The following is a 23,542-nucleotide window of genomic DNA, read 5'->3' as shown; positions in this document are numbered from 1 at the left end:
TCTTTCTCTGTCTCTCAAAAATGAATAAATGTTAAAAAGTTAAAAAAAAAACAACTGAAAAACATTTACCTCCAAATGTTATCACATTGAATGTCAGAAAAATTTAATATGTGAATTTTAGGATGACACAAATATTTAATCCATAAGAGTGAAATATCAAACACATACTTATTAAAATTCCAGATCTTACTCCTGTGAGATCTCAGATATCTGAGTTCAAATCCTGATTCCATCACTAAGAAGTGAGAACTTGTATGAAAGTAATACACATCTGTGAAACATGGATGGAAAAGTCTTGCCTTGGGAAATGTTATGAGTATCAAAGCATATATATAAACTAGAAAAAGGCTTGGCAGAATTAGCACTTGATAATAAATGAGTGCTAATAATATTGTTATAATACTAAAAATTATTTCCATCTATTTCATCTATGCTATGGCTCCAGTGCTAATGATTCTTTTTCCTTACCTGCAAATGTCAAGAGAAGTGTCCAATGTTATTGAGTAGTGATTGTCACCTGGCCGATAGCAGTTCTAAGTACCATCTATTGTAAGACTAATATTCTTTCCTATTTCAGCATAGTTAAAATGGCAAAACTACCAGAATGAATTAAATTGGGCAATTTTCATAGTAATATTAATAATGATTCTATGTTTCTTCAAGAAATTTTAAAGGGGATGATGCAACCTAAAGTATAAGTTAAGATAGGCTTGGAATAGCCATAGATTTAAATCTGTCCAGGCTATTCAGTAGCTATGTGAACTCCAGAAAATCACTTATTTTATAAGGTTGTCAGTAGAATTAAATAAGACCATATGTAGAAGGACTCAGCACACTATCTAATACATAGTTAAGGGTTTAAATGCTACCCTAAAAAATTATAAAAGGAATTTCTGGGGAAGATAGTAGAACAGGAGAATCCTAAACTCCCCTGGTCCCATGATACACCTAGATAACACCTACATCAATGGAAATAATACAGAAAATGACTCAATAATTGGCAGAATAGACTCTCCACGGATAAACATAGAAAAAAGGATACACCAAAAATAGTAGGAAGGGCAGAGATATGGTCAGGAGCCAAGGTGACCTGCAAAATTGTCCACTCAAGGGAGAGTCACCATAAACACAGAGAAGGGAGAGGAACAAACTCACCCCAGGCACCCCAGGTATGGGGGACTTGCACTGGGAAGACAAATTCCCATAACATTTGGCTTTGAAGACCAGAGGGGCATAACTTCTAGAGTTCTTACTTTCAGTATGACTTAATACCTGGAACTTTAAAAATCAATGGGCTTGGCTCTAGAGCACTAGAGAAAACTGAGTTCCCATCCATAAAGGGACAGTACAACACAGCCCACAGAGATACACTATAGAAGCAGTTTTTGAAAAATGCCTCGGATATACTGGAGGGAGATTTGCTTAATAATATCAGAATGTGTGCTGGAGGCATAGGGGTCTTTGGGACACTTCTCCAAGAACATAAGAGTTGGCAGTCACCATTTATTTCCCCCACCTCCCAGCCTAAATAGAGAGTCACCTGCAGTAACCAGTGTAGCATGAAAATTCTCTACCTTGCTAACAGTGCTCCCTGTACCTGGGCTCTTCTACAGGCTTACCCCATCCAACTAACCCATGTCAGCCAACCAAATTGGCTCCAGGTCCCCTCCAACAGCAGACCTGGGCAATCTTTGCTAACACCACATGCTCTGTACTCAGGCTTTTCTTGGACTCCTCCTCTTCCACCTGCCTTTGGTAGGAGTCCATCCACATCAGTGCCACAAACATGGCATTGAGCAACCAGCCCCAACAGGGGTCGGCACTGTTATAAAGTGACTCCCATCCCAGGCAGAGGGGAAGATAACAACACACACCAGTTCAACTGAGACCTCAACAGTGGGCATGGGACAGACATCTGGTCTGACCACAGACCTTCTATTCCAATGAAATCCTTCCAGGAGACAATACAGGGAGAGTGCCTTGTAGTTCAGTACTCCCACAGCCCTGGCAAATGAATATTCTGACTCTACTCAAGCCCAGATAGCTCATTAACAAAGCAGAGACCAAACCCTACCCACAGCAGACAAAGAGAGCCACTGCAAATAACTGAACTGAAAGCAAAAGTAGCAAAAGTAGGCATGACTGTAGGGTGCATGCAACACACATAGGAGACACCTCTGAAGGACCAGGTTCTGGTGAACAGGGGATATTGCACTATAGGACACCAAAGCACCTCTTCTTCATAAGTCCACTACCTGCAAGATCAGGAGACATAGCTGACTTTCCTAAAACATAAAAACAGACACAGAGTTAGACAAAATGAAGAGACAGAAGAATATGTCACAAATGAAATAACATGACAAAATCACAGTAAAAGAGCTAAATGAAGCAAGGATAAGTCATATGCCTGATAAAGAATTTAGAGTAATGTTCATAAAGATACTCACAGGAATTAAGAAAAAAGTGGAGGACCTCAGTGAGACCCTCAAAAGTGATAGAAAACATAAAAAAGAGCCAATCAGAGATGAAGAACTCAATAACTAAAATTAAAAATATACTAGAGAGAGTAAGAGTAGACTAGATGAAGTAGAAGAATGGATCAGTGATCTGGAGGATAGAGTAATGGGAAGCAATCAAGTGGAACAAGAGAAAGTAAAAAGATTAATAAAAAATGAAAATAGATTAAGGGATCCCAGTGACACCATCAAGTGTAGCAATATTCACATTATAAGGATCCCAGGAGAAGAGAGAGAAAAAGGTGAAGAAAACATATTTGAAGAAATAATAGCTGACAACTTTCCTAATCTGGGGAAGGAAACGGAGATCCAGATCCACAAGGCAAGGAAAGCTGCCGACAAAATCAACCCAAGGATGTTCATACCAAGAAACATAGTTACTAAAATAGCAAAAAATAGTGATAGAGAATTTTAAAAGCAGCAAGAAAAAAGAAAACAGTTACTTACAAAGGAACCCCCATAAAGCTATGAGATGATTTTTAGCAGACACTTCGTAGGCCCAAAGGGAATGATAAGATATAGTCAAAGTGCTGAGAGAAAAAAATATCAGCAACCAATAATACTCTATCCAGCAAAGCTATCATTCGGAATAAAAGGAGAAATAAAGTTTTATAGACAAACAAAAGCTAAAGGAACACTCAACCCACTCATCCAGCCTTATAAGAAATGTTAAATGTGATTTTTTTATGTGGAAAGGAAAGATCATAAACGGATGTAAGTAAGGTGGGAAGCACAAAAGCAGTAAAATTAAACATATCTATAAAAATCAGTCAAAAGATTCACAAGATAAAAGGATAAACAGTATGACACTGTATACCTAATGCCTGGATGTGAAAAGAGCAGAGTAAACATTTAGCTCTTTTAGAATGGGTTCAAACTTAAGCAACCACAAACTTAATATAGGCTGTTACATGCACAAGAAGTTATATATAAACCCAATGGTACAAATCAAGAATCCAATAATAGGTATTCAAAAAGGAGGGAGAAAGGAACTGAATTATAACACTAAAGGAAGCCAGCAAACTATGAGAGAAGAGAGCAAGGGAAGAAAACAACAGAGAAAACTACAAAAACAATTGTGAAACAAGTAACAAAATGACAAGTCCCTGTTTATAAATAATTAGTTTGAATGTAAATGGATTCAACGCTCCTATTAAAAGACATAGGGTGATGGAATGGGTAAAAAATAAGATCCTCCTATAAACTGACTACATGACATTCATTTCATTACAATTATAAAATTTATATTTATTTATAATATTTAAATATAATTATATGTGTATTTATACATTTATATATTTGTTGCTACATAATAATTTATACATATGTATATTTTTATTAAATGAGGAAGGAAGTGAGGCTTTAATCATTGTATGTTATGTAGACTTTATAGTTTCTGGACTCATTTTAATTTTTATTTTCATTTAGTACCCTGAATTCTTTTGTTATAAGCCCTCATATTCTTTTGTATAGAGATTGTAACCAGAATAGCATTCTTACAAACATTGTCACATTATTTTAGGTCAACTATAGAATAGCCAAATTGTTACTTCCTAATATGTAGAGAAATGACATAGTTATCAGTGTAAAATAATAAAAATTCAATTGAAGTAGATATAAACAGGTATTATCAAGACACTAAATAAGTATTAAAATGTGTAAAGTTGTAGTCAAAATAATGTCTGCTTATTTTGCATTTTGACATTGTCTTTTGAAACATAGATGATAAAAAGTGTTCATGACAATTCATATTTTAAATATTACTAATTTGTGTCATTCATTTATAGTGATTTATTGCAAGAAAAACAGCTAACTACTCTGTATTTTTTCAGAGTTTTTTTAAATATCAATTTGTTTTTTGCTGAAAATATGATATCCGGCTGGAGTGACTTACACAATTAAGGCATTTACTGTCTCTCTTACTTGGGCCAGCACATACACATGCCAAAAAGACATGTTGTGTCTTACACAGTACCTGGAACACATTCCCATCATGGTGGACAGGACTCACATATAGATTTACCAAGAACACGCCTTCAAGTTTTGGTCAGTACCAGGCTGCACAAACAAACAGAAATCTTACTTAGCAATTTGGAAGGAGGCAGGTGAAGTTTCCAGTGCTCAACAACAACAGGGAAAGCTCAAGCAATTCTCATCTTTCTGGTCTACTACCATCCTCACTGGGTAGCTGAAGCAGATTTAAGAATCTCATTACTCACACCATGATAGCCAAAAGCAGAAAAAGCAGGGGATGATGCTGGTTATTTTACTTCATGCACTTAGCTTTTTAGACTGGAAAACAAAAGCTGCTAAAGCACAACTACAAAGTTCCACTTACATCTCACAGTCCAGAAATGTTCTACGCCTGCTATAGATCAATGATTAACCAAAGGGCCTGGGTGGCTCAGTCAGTTGAGCAGTTGAGCAATGTCTCTTATTTTTGGCTCAAGTCATGATCCCAGGGTGGTGAGATTGAGCCCTGAATGGGTCTCTGTGCTGAGCGTGGATCCTGCTTGGGATTCTTTCTCTTCCTCTGTCCCTCTCCCCAACTTGTGCTGTCCCTCTCTCTAAAAATAAATAAATCTTAGAATAATTATATCATCCCAATGTTGTACTGACTTAAAGGGTTTTTTTTATTTAAAAAAATATTTAATGTTTTATTTATTTCTGAGAGAGAGAGAGACAGCGTGAGCAGGGGAGGGTCATTGAGAGAGGGAGACACAGAATCTGAAACAGGCTCCAGGCTCTGAGCTGGTAGTCAGCACAGAGCCCTACACGGGACCGAACCCACAAGCTGTGAGATCATGACTGTTGTGGGTTAACCTCAAACACGGTTAAATACTAATATGCTATTTCTGCTTCTGTAAATCCCCTCAGCAAGCTTGTACTTCCCTGTTCTGGCTGACCACACCCACACCTTGTAGTAAGATTACAGCACACCACGTCACCATTCTACCCTGGTAGTCTATCACGTAGTCACTACCCTATGGCCTCTCAAATGTCTAATTACGGTTGGTCATTCCAAGACAAAGAACTTAAAATTGATAGGCCTCTGCCAAAACTAACACCTGAGTGTCACAACGCACTTGGTTACCATGGTGTGCTGTAGAATGTAATTGGTTAACTAAATAATGACATATTCTGCCTTACTCAGATCCATATAAGCTCACTGCCACCTTTGTTCGGGGCCATTCTCTGCATTTCTCCGTAAGACCAGGAGATCAGTTTTGGCCCGGCCATAAATAAAATCTTGCCTCACTTCTATTCGTTGTTTGGTGGTCTCTTTGACAATCACCCTGTTTCAATGACCTGAGTGAAGTCGGACACTCAACCGACTGAGCCACCCAGGTGCCCCCTGACTTAAAGTTTTTGTAAGATGTTAGATTCATTTCTAAGAAATAATCTTTATGTATGTATGTATGTATGTATGTATATATGTATGTATGTATGTATGTATTTTTCTGAGAGAGTGTGAGCAGGGGAGGGTCAGAGAGGGAGGGAGACACAGAATGTGAAGCAGGCTCCAGGCTCTGAGCAAGCTGTCAGCACAGAGCCAGCGCAGGGCTAGAACCCACAAGCTGTGAGATCATGCATGACCTGAGCCACAGTCGGACACCCAACCGACTGAGCCACCCAGGCACCCCTAAGAAATAATATTTTAAAGAAAAGCTAAAAAAAACCTTTAAATGTAGCAGAGCTTATTTAGGATCTTATTAAATTCTCTAGAAGAAAGTAAATATATCCATTATATTCAAATCACACTAATATTTACAATATGAAGGCAAAAATATATGATGAGCAACTTTAAAGCACTTGCTGTTGCTCATGTTAAGAGCAATAGGAGACTTCATTCCCTAGAAAGTTATTATTTTTTATGAATCTGATGTCTTAAGAAACAAGAGTGGGCATAATGAGCACTGATGGAAAGAAAACCACAAATGTTTCCTTATATCTGTGGCTGTACAAACTACAAAGTTTCTCTGAATAATGAAAGTAGGAAAGGAAATTATTTGAAGCTTAGCGGGTCATAGCTTAGCAGGGTGGAAAGAAATGGCCCCGGCCAGGGCAGGTCAAGGTATCTGGTTGACAAAAGCAAATAAACGTTTTTTTACCAAGACAGCACCATAGTGGGACAACTTTTAACACTTTTAACTCTTGTGCTGTATCCCACAGAGGCAGCAAGAGGCCGTTTGTCAGGCCTGAGGTGGGTCATGTCCTGTGAGTATGAGTGACACTCCCATTAATATTATCTATTGTGCAAAAAGATTGTTTTCACAGAAAAAAATGGTTTCTCTTACTAGAAAAAAAAACAGAAAGAAGACAGGAAAGACAAAAAAATGTAATATTCATTATATTCAATACTTTGGTGGTCCAACATCCACACACCATTGTTCACGTTCATTTATTTTAAAATTCCACCAAACAACAATGTGTGCTTAACTGAATCCACATGCGATTCCTACCCATAGAGATAGAATCCCATATGTTCTATTTACTGCATTCTGGGATATGTGAATAGGGTTTTTCCCCTCTCAGATAGTGTTTTTTTGTTCTGATTGAGGTAAACCACATGAAAAATGTATTCATATAGACCCCAATATAAAATGGTGGAGGATGAAAATAAAAACTAGAAAATTTATGCACATGCTAAGACATACATATATATATATACACACAACAAAGAAAGAGAAAGTGGTGGCTATGGTCTTCATGTACTTGTGTAACTGATAACCAGCTGAGACTGATTTTCATGACTTCTACTCTGATAACCCACCCATGTTCCCCATGGTTTTAGCTAGCATTATGAGATGATTTTGTAGGATCTTAGTTAATACCAGGGGTAAGAGGCAGCTTTCATTTCAAGGGCTCTTTGTTCCATAGATAGTCCAAAGCAAAGGATAATGCAGGCAGATGTACCTCCACAGCAACGGTTAAAGCACAATGTTCTTTGGATTTCCTAGTCAGAAAATGGCATTTTTACATGTGTACATGATTTCTAGACAAATAGAAGTTCTATTTATGAAACGTTATGTTTTGTGCATGTGCATTTATTTACAAAACCTGACATTTTCCTATAGATGTGTTTTTCTTATCAGTACCCTACTACTATGAGTTTTTATTTCAAGTATCCATTGAGCATTTGTCAAGTCTTGACATTGGTTCATTGTTGCTTTCCTTTTAAGGCTTTCTTCTACTACTCTGACCTTCAAGAATCATACCTCTTCAAATGGAAAAGTCTTAAAGACAGATTCTCCATAGCCTAAAATAGCAGTTTAAATATGAGTTGAAACCATTAAATATTACTTATTCATATTTGGGCCAGTGAACAACCAACTGATATAACCGAGAAAGGTTAAAATGGCATCTTGTAAATAACTGTGCCTTCTGGATTTCCTAAGTTAGAATCCTCCCTGGAATTACCCCTCTCAAGCTGCGTAACCTTAGGTTGATCAGTTAATATCATTTAAGCCACAGGTGACTTATCTCCAAAATCAGGATGCGATAACACCTGTTATGGGTTAAATTATTTCATTCATGTAATTTTTTTCATTGTTTTATCATGTTTATTTATATTTGAGAGAGAGAGGGAGACAGACTGGGAGTGGGAGAGGGGCAGAGAGAGAAGGAGACACAGAATATGAAGCAGGCTCTAGGCTCTGAGTTGTCAGCACAGAGCCTGATGCGGGGCTCAAACTTATGAGATGTAAGATCATGACCTGAGCCGAAGTCTGATACTTAACCAACTGAGCCACCCAGGCACCCCTCATGTAATGTTTTTAAACGTAGTATAATTAAAATTATTTTAGTACTGAAACTTCTCAAAAATTTTAACTATTTTTTATTATCCCTTAAGAGGGCTCATTTTGAGTATACCCAGTTCTAAGAAGTTTTGTTTCCTTGTTAAGGTATTAAGGAATACAACACTCACAATAACAGTTACAAGTTATGTGCTCTGGAACTAGATGGCCTGGGATCTGCTACTTACCGTCTGTATCATCTTACATCAGTTACTCAGTCTCACGTTTTGCCTTTTTTAAATATGAAATGGGGTAAATAATAGTAAGTTCTTGAGACACAGTGTGTGAGGTGTTACCAATATATTAAAGCACTTGGAAATGGGATTGGAGTATATATTTTATCACCATACTATATTTTAATGGAAAACATATCTTTTGAAAATTTTTAAATAATTCATTGGCATTGTCAGAAAGTAATATGTGTTTGTGTGTATGTGTGTATATAGAGAGATATACACTTTTCATGAATTTTAAATTATTAGAGAAAAAATATCATCTGAAAATGTTTGTTGTCTTCTTTCAAAAAAAAAGAAAAGAAAGAAAAGAAAAACATAGCTATTTATAAAATTTTGATCTAACCTTGAGTTTGGATTATGTTAGACAGTAGAATGGCAAGATTAAAATAAGTCAATGAATCTTTAAAAATGCAACAACTTCAGGGGAAAATATCTTATCTCTAAATGCAAAAGTCAGAAGAAACAGATTATGCAGTAGGAAAATACTTATTAAAAATTAAAATCTTCCAGCACAAACTATGGCAATATATAAAAGCACGTAAGTTCCCAGCATAAAAATAAAAATGAGGGATGTGGTTAAAATAAAAGTTATTAAAATTTCTTTCTCCTGAGACATGCAACAAAATAATACACAGAAGCACGAAAGACGGGAAGTAGCTGAAACGACAAATAATAGGCAGCCAGCAATTTACATGAGAAAGCTAGATGGAAAAGAGTCACAGTGGAGAAGATAAAAGAAATATTATAAAGGTGTGCATTTTAAATAACGAACATATTTCAATGTCGTCTTGAGGAATAATTCAAAATCATGCTTAATGCTATAACAAATTTTGGAAAGGCAGTAATAGTACAGTGCACACCTGTCTATTAATATTTTCTTTATGCTGGCCATTTAAGTGAACAGAAGTGCTTTTGAATAGTCTTTCACTTTCTTCATCCCAGTGAGCTTCACTCTATTTAGCTGAGTACTGATTATCACCTCTCAAGAAATACGTTGCCAGTTGCATTATATTTTCTCCTTCGGTCTTTCATGTGCAAGCTAACTTGAGTTATTCTACAGAGACTAGTGCAAACATAAGATAACACACATTTTCATCTCACTCTATGGCCCTGGGAATTGTTGAGCATGATCGTAATTTCCATTTTGATCCTGTTATAATGTGAACAATTCCAATCATTACTTATTGAAAAGAAGTAGGCATTAGGAAATGGGCATGTCAAGCATATAAAGGTGTTTTCTGCAATTCTTGGCAACCCAGATCCAGGTTTGAGGATCTGACAACCTACTTTTTTTTCTTTCTTATTCAGATTTTTTCTTTTATTTTCTTCCCAAGCTTAGGTTGCAAAGATTGAGAGAGAAAACACATTGTGTTTATCACTGATAACTAGACCAAATATTTCTGATAACATGAAGTGTGTAATGGTAATATTATAGATCTGGGTAGTTATTTTATCATGTAATTTTAGATTTTTAAAGAGAGTCTTATTATAACTTCAATTTTTAATTAATATTTCTACTTTATTTGGTCACACTTATCAAACCAATAATAACCAGATTTGTGACTTTTTAAGAAATGGAAGATTTTACATTTCTTCTCTGGATAATATTCATAATTTAACTTAATTTAGATTATATACCTACTAGGGGTGCCTGAATGGTTAGGTTGTTTGAATGTCTGACTTCAGCTCGGATCATGGTCTCCTGGCTTGTGGGTTCAGGCCCTGCTTGGGAGTCTGTACTGACAGCTCAGAGCCGGGAACTTGTTTTGGATTCTGTGTCTCTGTCTCTCTCTCTCTCTGCCCCTCCCCCACTCACATTGTCTCTCTCTCTCTCTATGTCTCTCTCAACAATAAACATTAAAATTTTTAGGATTATATATTACTATAAATTTACCTTTAAAGGTGAAAAATAATAAAAATATACATAATTCCACATCTTAGAGGAAACCATCTGTAATAATTTTGTTTTTCTGACATTAGAAAACTTATAAACGTGGCACCAGGGTGACTCAGTTGGAGTGTGAGATTCTCAATCTCAACGTTGTGAGTTCAAAACCCATGTTGGGGGATGACTTTACTTAAGGAAAAGTTATAAAACACTGTATTTTGAATTTTTAACTCAAAAATTAGTAATAATGTACTTTCTTTTTAATACAGGAATATTAGAGATCATATATTAGGTGTTCAGAATTAGTTAAAAACTGTCCTTGGTCATGACTTGTGTTATTGCATTTAATCTTTATACCTACCTTATGAGATAGTTAGGCATGATTATTATCACCATTTATTGCTTTTTACTAAGAAAGACACAGCCACAGACATATTAGGAATTTGGCCTTGGACTCAAAATAAAGTGAAAGTGTGAATTTGAACTAGACAATCTGAAGCCTTGAGTCTGTACAGTTAAAGTCATGCCTGCTTAAAGCCACCAACTATGATTGTAGGCCTAAACTATAATTTATGTAGCCCAACTTTTTCATTTGTGCCGTATCCTTTCTTTAAAAACAAGGTTATACACAATTTTAAATATTTTGCCATCACAGAATATTAATATTTTCTTTGAGGTTTTCAAATTCAGTAAGGTAAATATATTTTAAATTTTAATAACTTGTATCTTTGAATTGCACATAAGGTAAAAATTGTTAATGTAGATTCACTGGTAAATTAAATTGTTCTTATTGTTCTTCTGGGAATACATTCACAAGTTTTCAAATTACTCTGTGTACACTTGAATCTGTCTTGTGTATCTGAGTTATCCTTTCCATCTTCAAGTGCATGAACACAGCTTTTCACTGATTTCCTTTCTTTCCAGAGAAAAGTGTGATTTAATGTGCTTAAAACAAAGGAATAAATAAGGAATTTATATATATATATATATATACATATATATATACACATATATATATATAAATAGACTGTTAACATTAAAAAAGAGAGCAATTCTGCCATTTGTGACAAAACAAGATGAACATTATGCTAAATGAAATAAGTGAGCTTTGGAAAGACAAATACTACATGATTTGGTTTGTGTGTGGAATCTAAAATAATCAAACTCAGGGGTGCCTGGGTGGCTCAGTCGGTTAAGCATCCGACTTTGGCTCAGGTCATGATCTCGCAGTTTGTGGGTTCGAGCCCTGCGTCTGGCTCTGTACTGACAGCCAGCTCAGAGCCTGCAGCTTGTTTCAGACTCTGTATCTCCTTCTCTTTCTGAACCTTCCCTGCTCATTCTCTCTCTCTCTCTCTCTCTCTCACTCTCAGAAATAAATAAAACATTACAAAAAAATTAAAAGTGAAAAATAAATAAAATAATCAAACTCATAGAAGCAGACAGTAGAATGGTAGTTGTAAGAGATTAGGAGGGGAGATAAAAGGGGATATGTTCAGGGATATGTTCGGGGATATGTTCGCCAAGGATACAAATATTCAGTTATGTAAGATAAACAAGTTCTGAGGTCTAATGTATAGCAGGATGCCTGTAATTAACAATACTGTATGGTCTACTTGAAATTTGTAAGAGGTCACAGATCTCACTAAATTCCCACCATGANGAAGGGAGGGGAGGGGAGGGGAGGGGAGGGGAGTGAAAGGAAGGATCTCCCAAGAATGGTAGTCCCTCTGATTGTCAACTTTATTAGAAGACTATCCAGGAAACAAGATATTAGCCTCACCATCTTAAGCATCCGTTTTATGTGGCACTCTTAAAACAGCTTCCCTTAGGTTGAACTAGTAAAGGAGGCAATGAATGTCCCTCTATTTTATGGGTCTGGAGAACCACAGTAGTTTTCTTGAGGACAAAAAAAAAAAGACCCCTGACTCAGAATTTTGCTCTCTTCCTCCTCTTAGTTTACTTTATATATTTTGGAAAAGAATGGAGTATTGGTGCAGTACTTGGTGTATACTTCTTTCCGTTGCTCAGTAAGCTTGTAGTTAATGCCTGCCCTGGTGAATAATGGCTCTCTTTGGAATGTACAGTACCTGACACCTGCCTTCTTGAGCTTTGGCCCCTAGTTAATAATTCTGTTTCCACTTTTTTAAAATCTAGAGTAATGGGAAAAGGCTTAACTGATACCCCATTATTTACTGATATATTTGGAGTCTGTAAGATAAATAACATGAAATGAGGAAGTTACTAAGGAAAGGGGATTATACCCTTAATTTCATATATATGTGTGTGTGTGTGTATAATTATACATATAATTACTGAAGTATTAGAAATATAAGCAATGATAATATTCTTTATAGAAACATTAGGGCAGAAAAGAATACCATTTGAGTGAAATGCAGATTACACAGTAAAAGTACAACCTTCCAGAATGAGAACTGTCAACTTTGCTTCTTGTATCAAATAGGTTTGTTCACCAGCTTGCCTATATTTAATAGGGAATATTTGCTTTTCTAACCTCTCCATGCTCCTCCATCCTTGCCTCTTTTGTTCCTGTGTTTGATACTGGCATGCCACGAGATTGCCGTAAAATGTTTTCTAACCAGACATTTGCTTGATGACCCCCTGCCATTTCACACTTTGTATGAGTGGACCCCACCAGGAAACTGAATGAACCACATCTCAAGGGAGTACTTTAACTCCTGACTAAAGCCACTCTGCATATCAAAAATTCTGTTCCCACTGGGAGGAAACATTTTCTTCATCAGTTGCATTTCCCAGTAATTGCTTGCAATTATTTAAGAATAAAGTACAGTAGTGTGAGAGTGGCTGAATAATTTTCTCCTCCTGTTTCCATTTCAGCTCTGGCAAGAGTACCTGTGATATACACTAAGTCATTCATCTCTGCTATATGTACACCAGTTAAAAAATGTAAAAAATTGATTATCTAGATATTGACAAAATGTACCAAAAATGTCCCAGAATTGAATGCATTTGTTATTTTGCTTGTGGGACATTGAAAGAGGAATACAAGATCTGTAAGAGTTTATAAGAAATAAGCAAAAATAGGCACACAATGCAAATATCCATAATGATCACAAAGAAGATTGCTACAAAATAAAATTTCCTTTAAAATAAGTCTCTTTGTTTTTTTTTAAGTTTTTTTTAAATCATTATTTTTGAGAGACAGAGACAGCACAAGTGGGGGAGGGGTAAAGAAGAAGAGAAAGAGAGGATTCTAAGCAGGCTCCACACTTCTAGTGCAGCGCCTGACCATGGGGCTCAAACTCATGAGGCCTCAAGATCATGACCTGAGCTGAACCCAATAGTTGGACACTTAACAGACTGAGCCATCCAGGTGCCCCTTGTCTCTCGATATCTGTTATTTAAAATGCACACAGTAACACTTTTGGGGTAAACAGGGCTAGAGAGACGGAGAAAATATTAACTGTCCATAAAACCTCTTTTTGGTTAAATAGAGGAAATATATATCTTGTTATTGTTTGGGGTCATTTTTCAGTGTTCACAGAACACAAAGAAAATGTATATATTTAGGTTTTTAAAATTGTTTCCATATGAAGCAATTGATGGCTGTCCTCACTTTGCATGTTTATGATGTTCACACAAATTCTACTTACTATTGTTAATTAAAATTAATCTCCTCAAAAATATGATTCAAATGTGTTACTTATGTGTGTTAACTGTGATCAATGCAATAAAGTGCATAATTACAGCTGGTTCTTCAGTTCATAGATCACTGTATAAGTAACAGGCTCATCATCTGTGAAAGTTACATTCATGTACTTTGAAGCCTGATGGTGATTGGTCACAGCCCGTCTTATGTTCAGTCTATACAGACAACACACCTGTAGTTGTGTTACCTTCTTATCTCCTAGTGATAAACCTAAGTGACTTTTACAAAATGGGTAACAGAAGGAAGTAATTGGGCAACAAAAATATGAGTTCAAGGCCATAAAAAGTCAACACTGGTAGTTGAATTCAAATATAATACAGATGGAGTTCTAGAAGAAAAGGATGGCCATGGAAATGTTGATACTACCATGGTTTCAGAGACTTGAGATAAGCAGTCAAGGAATTTCAGTAAAGGTGAATTTACCAACAAACAGGAGGAAACAAACCGTGACAGAAAGGATGAAGATGTTTCAGGGGAAGTGATGTCAGTCAAATTTCACACGAAGAAAATTCTCAAAGATGTTTCATGACAATGAAAAGTCACAGGATAACATATAAGAAGTTGGCTCAACCTTAAGAAGGATTGTGGCAATTCACTGAGGCTTAGAAAAATATGCTCATTCTACAGTGTAATTTTTTTTCTATTTCCTTCTTCTGAGAAGACTGTTCAAACTACAAACTACTCTTATATCCAGTGATTAATAGATAGGTATATATTTAGCACAGAAATAAAAATATTTTACTTCTCAATGTTTTTATACAGTTTAATCTTTCTAGGACAATAGATTAGTAGTTGGAAATTTTTCACCCAAAGCTATAAAATAAAAACAAACATGATCTTGCATTAATTCCTTGAATGTCCATAGAGCAGGAGAAACTGAGAACCAAGTAAAAACAGAATCAGACACTAAGTCAAATTGAATACAGTTGCATGAATGGCAAAATCAAGCATAGCTGTTCAGATAGTCTTCAAACTCGATGAAATTATTAATTTTAAATTTTATGACTTTTTTAAAGCTCTCTGAAGAAATTCTGTTTAATCAAGAATGTCTTTCAATGGTTATTTGTTAATTTGTTTTCTTTTTTCAAAATTTTGTGAATATGGTCATTTTTATCTTAAAGTACATTGAGTTAAAATAAGAGACAATTGAATATGAGTTATTTGCATTATACAGATTTTTCTCAATTATACTTTGGTCTGATAAACAATAGAATTTTTAAAAAATATTTGAAGAAATGTTTTAATAGATAAACTTTATCAAATGTTTAGGTATCTGCCATTGAAAGTCATTTGGTTATTTACAAATATACTTCTTATTTTTAATTATTAGAATAGAATTGAAAAAATTAACAGTAACTGATGAAAGGATTTTTAAAGCTCACAGTTTTTATTTGTCTTACTTTATGTAGTAGCTAGTCAGATAAGAATTTAATAACTATTGACTAAATAGAAGAATGAATAAATGAATGTTTTTTATTTCATCACCAAAATCATTAATGGAAAAAAGGGGGAAAAAAGAAAAAGGATGAGTTCCATTATAAAAGGTATGTGGTTGCTAAATAAGACCAAGAAAATAAATTCTAAACTTTTTTTGAAAGAGAGAGAGAGAGAGAGAGAGAGAGACAGAGAGACAGAGACAGAGAGACAGAGAGAGAAAGAAAGAGAGAGAAAGCATGAGCAAAAGTCAGGGGGAAAAAGGGAGAATTTTAAGCAGGCTCCACACCCAGAGCAGAGCTGACGCTTAAGCTCGGGACCCTGAGATTGTGACCTGAGCTGAAATCAGGGGTTGGAAGCTTAACCGACTCAGCCACCCAGGTGCCCTCAGAAAATAGTTTCAGCTTTCAATACAGTAAAACTTTCCATTATTGGCAAGCAGGAAAAATACAGTATTTACCTACTTATTATATTATTATAAATGGAACAGTACATTTACTAAAGCCTCATATGCATCTATAAAAGGCAAGAAGACAGATTTCTTAATGCTTGGCACAGTATGTGAATAGTGATTAAAATAGCTAATTTAGAAAGACAAACTTGTGAGGCGAAATGACTGCAGAAACAAAGTCCTGATTGAGGAGAATTATTTTTTCTTAACTTATTAGCAGATTAATTTTCATTGTCCATAAAATGTACTCCCATCTCAATGGAGCAAGAGGTGAATAAATTATATCTAAGAAAAAATATTAGTTTGAATTACATTTTTTACTTAGAAATCATCACTATTTTGTTTTTGTTTTTAATATTTTTTATTTGTTTCAGAGAGAGAGAGAGAGACAGACAGACAGACAGACAGATAGCATGAGCAGGGGAGAGTCGGAGAGAGGAAGACACAGAATCTGAAACAGGCTCCAGGCTCTGAGCTAGCTGTCAGCACAGAGCCTGACGTGGGGCTCGAACCCACCAACTGCGAGATCATGACCTGAGCCAAAGTCGGTCACTCAATCTACTGAGCCACCCAGGCGTCCCAAATCCATCACTATTTTGGATCTTTACAACTATTGTAAGGTTGATGAATATTAGGTATGAAGTCCACTAGGTGCCTAATCCAATTATATAAAAAGTTACAATTACAAGCAGAATTGTCCTATATTAACCTAAGCTGCATTTCAGTTCTTATCCTTCTTGGGATTCTTAATCTGAAAAGTGGGGAAGTGGGGACGCATTTAGTGTCATTGTATTTGGAGGAACACCAACTCCCCTCGCTTTAAAGAAATGTCAGTCCTGGAGCTATTTCCACCAGGGAAATGGCTTCATACTCATTTGTAATGGCAGCAGGGACCCCAAGTGTGGCCATTGACACACATGCCACTATTTCAGTGAGAAATAGAGGACAACAATAAGATGTACCTTCCTGATAAAACATTGCTTCCTACTGTTTTTTCAGAGAAGATATAGATCTAATTTCCCAGGGGAAGAATATCATCTTCTTAAAAGGAACATTCTATCCTGAAAAAATGCAGAAATTCATGGAAAGCTAAAATTTTAAAATTTCATACATGCTCTTTCATTCGCTTAAAGTGGAAAATCTAAATAGGTAGTTGCTATAAGCTGCATTGAGTTGGAGCTTGAATAAACTAATAAAATTTTTTAAGATTTGAGAATTTTTTATAAAACTTGTGACATTGATAGCATTTTTATTTTCATGATTTGGAGGTCTCAGTTTATGTTCAATTGAGCAAAAAAATTATTTTGAAAGGTCACCTTTGAATTTTACTAATTCATGCTGTTTGTGGTCACTTTTTATTTTCCAAAATTGTATAGTGGTTTTTAACATCATATGGATTTTCTTAGGGTTATGCACAATCACTGTCTCCTTGCTGTGTGAGTGTATTTTGATTATTTTCAATAGTAGCTATATTTTTCTCCTGAAAAATACATCCTATGCAACGTGACAAAGTTAAACTTCAATAGAAATTGAAAGTGTCTGTGGATGTTTAAGTAACTATTGATTGAAACAGTAGAAAACAATGTTCTAATTTGAACTTCTTCTTTGATATCTATTTATCTATCTACTCATCCAATAAAAACAAAGACAATAATTTATATAAACAGGTTAATTAGTTAGCAAAGGCAAATTTTCAGGTGGGTTGGGTAGAGAGGGGCTGAAATCCAAGGCCAGCAGGACTCAGAACTGGATTCTCTAGGATCCCCTCACCATGCCTAGCAGTATGGACCTAGAAGACCTGCATAGCTGCTGTGGGATTGGTATGGGATCTTTCAGCCTGGAACAAAGATAATCTGGAGAACTGGAAATATAGTGTCCTCTTGAAGGCCTCTGTTTTTCTCTATGTGATATAGTGACTTCTGTGACTAGAGTGATTATTTGCAAAATTACCACAACTCCCAGAGAGACGTATTCCTTGCACCTGGAATGGAGGGAATCTGAACGTTCACTCTCTGGTAAATTTCATCAAGGAAACAAGGATAAAAAACTGAGACTGCAGTAGAGGAAATTCAATCTTCAACAAAGAGATATAAAATCCCACAGAGCCAGTCTTTAAAGAAGGCTTGGGTTTATTTCAATTAGCAGGTTGAAGATGCAAGGCACATACACCAACTATTAGAAATCACTCAAAATAAAATGAAAGTAATGACATTTTGCCCCTTTGAGACATCGAGGAAAAAAGGTTTATCTGTGCTTCAATTGTATGTTAACAAGTTGGATTCATAAGGAAAATACACATTATTTAGATGCTTATTGATTATAAGTAACCATTCAGGTAGGGAAGGCTTTCATATTCAAAATATCAAAATTTGGGGTGCCTGGGTGGCTCAGCCGGTTAAGCCTCTCATTTCGCTCAGGTCACGATCTCACGGCTCGTGGGTTCGAGCCCGGCGTCGGGCTCTGTACTGACTGCCAGCTCAGAGCCTAGAGCCTGTTTCAGATTCTGTATCTCCCTCTCTCTCTGACCCTCCCCTGCTCATCCTGTCTCTCTCTCTCTCAGAAATAAATAAAAACACATTTAAAAAATATCAAAATTAAATTGATATGTCATAAAATAAAACACTTAATAGCAGGGCCACAGTTGACTTCCCTTCCAGATTTGATATTCTTTCTTTCAAAGGATGTTAAACCAGATTGACTGCAAAACTCAGATAGGACTATGGCTTCATTAAATTTGTTGAGGTATTTGATTAGCAAAAATAATAAAAATGAAAATCAAGCTGTGTTATGGACAGAACTCCGGAAAGTTGGGCAATATTTTCTTAAAGTCCCTCCCTAAATTTCTGAAGCAGAAATTTAAATCAGCCAAGAAAATAGACAGGAAGCCTAGAAGTAGAAAGATTTTGTTCTAGAATCTTAAGCTGAGAGAAAACCGCTAATTAGCCTCCTGAAATGCAGATTAGGTCCTTTGTTTAGCTCTTTACACAATTAATTTAACTACAAGTGTTTTGGCTTGAGTAGAAGATCTCATTGAAATAAAAACAAAGTTTGAAGTGCCTGGGTGGCTCAGTCAGTTAAGTGCCTACTCTTGATTTTGGCTCAGGTTGTGATCTCTTCGTTTGTGAGTTCAAGCTCCATATTAGGTTCTGCACTGACAGTGCAGAGCCTCTTTGGGATTCTCAATCTCTCTCTCTCTCTCTCTCTCTCTCTGCCTGCCTCCTGCTTGTTCTCTATCTCTCTATCTCAAAAATAAATAAACATTAAAATAATTTTAAATAAGAAATAAAAACAAACTTTGCCTCTGAAGAAAATATTGGGATAGAGTCCACAACCAAAATAAAACTAGTAAAATCCTATATATTCCATTTTGACTTATTCAATATCTTTATATACTTTTTTCTGTTAAGAAGTTCCTGCTAGAAAAATAAGTACAGCTTTTCTCATTTAAAAAGTAATGGAATAAGAAAAACATTTCAGCTGAGTCTTGAATATTGAATTGTTTACACATTATAAAAATATTAAGTTTCTGTCATTGGAAAGTGGCAGCCATAATACAGAGATTAGTTTTTCAACAAGTAATTGATTATTAAGTACAAGTATATAATTTTGGTTGTTTGGACATATTATATTCTTTGTGGGAACAAAACAATAACTTCGTAAAATTGTCTAAGCTTATGATAAGTAGTTAACAAGTACATATGAACCCATTTAAAAAACCCAAGTCTCAATTTAACAGACTCCTCTCAAAAATAATCATTATTTTTCAAGCACTTTGGGACATTAGCTAGTCCTAAAGAATGTGAGATTTACCTAAATGTTAATGTTATGAGGGGTAGCAGAATGTGCTATCCGAAAATATGCCTTTTTGGCAGAAAGATTGTTTTGGACTAATTGAGGAACAGCAGACTCAGGAGAAGCTCTGAAAACAGAAGTATCCCTTTTATACAGAAAACTTGCATTTATAGAGGATTTGCCCTTATGTAAGTGTATCTTCCTGTACCAGGAGGAGAAAGATGATTCTAAACCACAAGAGACCCTTATTAATAGAGAAAGCATAGATTCATCTGTACAAGTCTACATAACAAACCCTACCCTCACTTAACTTACTTTTTCTGGTAATTTCCCATTACTGGTCTCCTCACACTTCTCTCTTTTGTCTTTAGCTGAAATTGATTATTTAACCTGGTGGTTTAGAACACCTCAGGGAGTTTCGCATTTTCCCCTCTGGGGGTATACATGGGATACCTGTTAACAAACTTCTGTTAGTTTTTTCTCTTGTTAATCTGTCTCTTTTTACAAGAATCTCAGCTAAGAATTCTGAAGGGAGAGAAAATTACTTTCCTGCCCTATAATTATTAAATAACAAAGCAAGAACATGCTTATTAATTAGCAGTTTTCTCTTAAATATACTGTTAATTTTTAGTTTGCATACTAGTATTATCCACCCATTCCTGGTGAAGGAAAATAGATATATTGAGTTTTAAATCACAATTATTATATAAATTTAAAATATTTTTTATGAATTTGAATTTACTGAATAGCACTTGTAACTTTTAATAGATTTCATTACATTTTAACTGATTTTATTAGTAAAAACTCACAGGACCTTTACAGAGGAAATTACATTCTTAAGTGTCCGTTAAATAGTGTAATTCTTCAAATCCATGTAACTTCTGTCTGCATGATATCTGGAAGGATTTTTGCAAGGCACTGATAAATTTCCTAGTATGATTCCAGAAAAGAGGACAACCTTCTTCTCTCTTAGTGCATAAGTTGGTAACTGCAGACCCACTCTACCATATCTTTTATTTACAGTGATCTCTGATAGCTTTCCATAATGTCTGCTCCTTCATTCTTCCTGGTTCATTCCATGTATGGGCAAAGTTCATTTATTTATGATAGATTTCAAACATATATCATGATGATATATGTTTCCACTTAAATCTAACATCAAAGATGTTCCTTTTTTTTAAAGAGCATTATTTGACCATCTAAGTATTTGAATTCTTATGAAGAAAGTAAATAGCAACAGAAAAGAATTAGTTTCCACAGTTCACAAGAACTCTCAAGGTTCTGAGAAAGTACACTTTGCAATGCCACCTGTTTGGCTTTTAGAAAGTTAAGAGTTTCACCCTCCTAAATAAAGGTCTTCTAGAGAAATAAAACATAACTTGCTTATAAAATTCTGAAATGTTTAACAATAGCTTTAATAAATAAAGAAAAAAGTTTATGAAAAATCAAGGAAAGATGTCATAACAACAGAACTTTAAAGTGCATATGCTTTTCCTATAGTCGTTTTTGAAGACTGGATAATTTCAGAATGAAATCAAATTGTTCAGATCTACAAGTCTATTCAAATGAAGTGTCTTTCTCTAACTTGGCCAAGATGAATAGTGTATACAATTGTTCTACTGAACTGTCAGTTATTGCTATTTAAGCAATATACAAAGAAATAAAAACATAAATTTGAATAATAATAATTAAAAAAAGCATCTCACAGCATCTTGTTAAAAAAAAAGAAATAACAGGCCCAAAATAATCACCTGCTCCCATTTTAGCAAACCAAGCCTTAGTTGCAAGATGTAACATTTTAACCAGTCAACCTGGAATAAACTGAGCAGGGCTAGTGAGGTAATCTGCCTGACAGATATCCCCGTCTCCAAAAGAAGGCGACCTTATTAGAAATAATCTTTTCTCCCTTGTCCTACCCACTTTCTGCCTTTACAAACCTTCTATTTTGTACAATTCCTTGGAGCCACTTCTACTTCCTAGACTGGATACTGCCCGATCTGTGAACTGTTGAAAGCAACCAATGAAATCTTCCCATTTACTCAGTTGATTTTGTTTTTCAACAATGAGAAAGAAAACAGACCTTTCTCAATGTAAAACATGTTGTAAAGGAAAAACATTTTTTTTCTTTTTTGCTTTTATCCATCTAGGTTATTGGCTAAGTCTCCATAACGAGAGATTGACAACAGAAAACCAAATGGAGGTATATTAATATGCATGTTTCGTATATACATGAGAAAAACTCAGAGATGAGTAACTATAGTGGTGTTCATACACTAATGTCAATTCAAGAAAAGAAATGTGGGGATTCTGGGTAGGTGAGGCAAATTGTGGGAAGGTGGTGTGGCAAAGTATGGTGTAAAGGGTAAAGTTTGATAGACAGATTTAAGTCAGTGCCTTCTCTATTCATAAAACTCTTGTAATTAAGAGTCATTGCTCTCTACCTGATACAGAGAGAGAGACATCTTTACAAATGAGATTTCCTTTATAAATGTAAATGTCTCTTAAAAAGGGAAAACGTGCTCTATCTTCAGAACTTCTTGTCTGTCTGCTGTTTCTTAAGATAATCAGTTCAGAAAAATCCTTATGCCAAAGAGACATATTTCTGAGAGACATACAGGCATAATTTGGTGGTATTGTGAGTTTGGTTCGAGACCACTGCAATAAAGCAAATAAAGTAATAAAGCAAGCCAAATTAATTTTTTTGGTTTCCATACAAAAGTTATGTCTATATAATACTGTAGTCTATTAAGTGTGCAATAGCCTTATGGCTAAATAATCAATGCATGTACCTTAATTAAAAACAATTTCTTGTTAAGAATTCTAACCATCATTTGAGCTTTCAGTGAGTCATAATCTTTTTGCTGGTGGCAGATCTTGCTTTCACATTATTTATTTAGTGTTTCTCTCAAAAAGCAAGTAGAAGCCTGGAGTACAATTTACATATACGAAACAAGCAATTGTAATTGTGTTCAGGTTTCAACATTATCTATTGTGTAAAGGATCTCTTCATGTTCTGCATCCATTGTAATTCAAAAACAACTAACCATTCTATTTTTCTTCCTTATGTTGGGATATTACAAATAAAACTTTTAAGTGTGATATTTCCTTTCCCTCCATAAGTTTTAAATGATGTTTTTGTATATGTTTAAATCTCCTTCATTTAAGGGTGTTCTACTTTAAAAATAAGATTTTTCAACTTTCTAGATTCATAATAGTTCTTGTTTCTTTTTATGTGATTTAACCAGGAAATTCTTCTGTGTATACTTGCAGAAAATGTACATTCTATTCTTCTTGGATGAAATGTTTTTTATATATCTTTTAGAACCATGTATTCTGAAGTATGCTTAAAGTCATTGCTCTCTACCTGATACAGACAGAGAGGGAGACATCTTTACAAATGAGATTTTTTTTTCCCAAAAAAATGTTCTTGTTGAAAAAAAATAACTTTACTTGAGGGTACTTGTTTAAAATAAAGTGCATTAGGGGCATTTGGTTAAGCATCCTATTCTAGATTTCATCTCAGGCCATGGTCTCATGGTTCATGGGATCTAACCCCCATAGGGGTCTGTGCTGATAGTATGAAGCCTGCTTGGGATTCTCTCTCTCCTTTCTCTCTGCCCCTCCCCTCTTGTGTAGTCAGTCTCCTTCTGTCTTTCTCTGTCTCTTAAAATAAAGAAATAAACTTAAAAAACAATAAAAAATAAAATAAAGCTTATCACAGGAGAGGTAGGTGGGGGAT

This window comes from Crocuta crocuta, unplaced genomic scaffold (assembly GCF_008692635.1).
Source record: "Crocuta crocuta isolate KB4526 unplaced genomic scaffold, BGI_CrCroc_1.0 scaffold378, whole genome shotgun sequence".
NCBI classification, from domain to species: domain Eukaryota; kingdom Metazoa; phylum Chordata; class Mammalia; order Carnivora; family Hyaenidae; genus Crocuta; species Crocuta crocuta.
The sequence above is the reverse complement of the archived record's forward strand: the minus strand, read 5'-3'. Positions refer to the sequence as shown.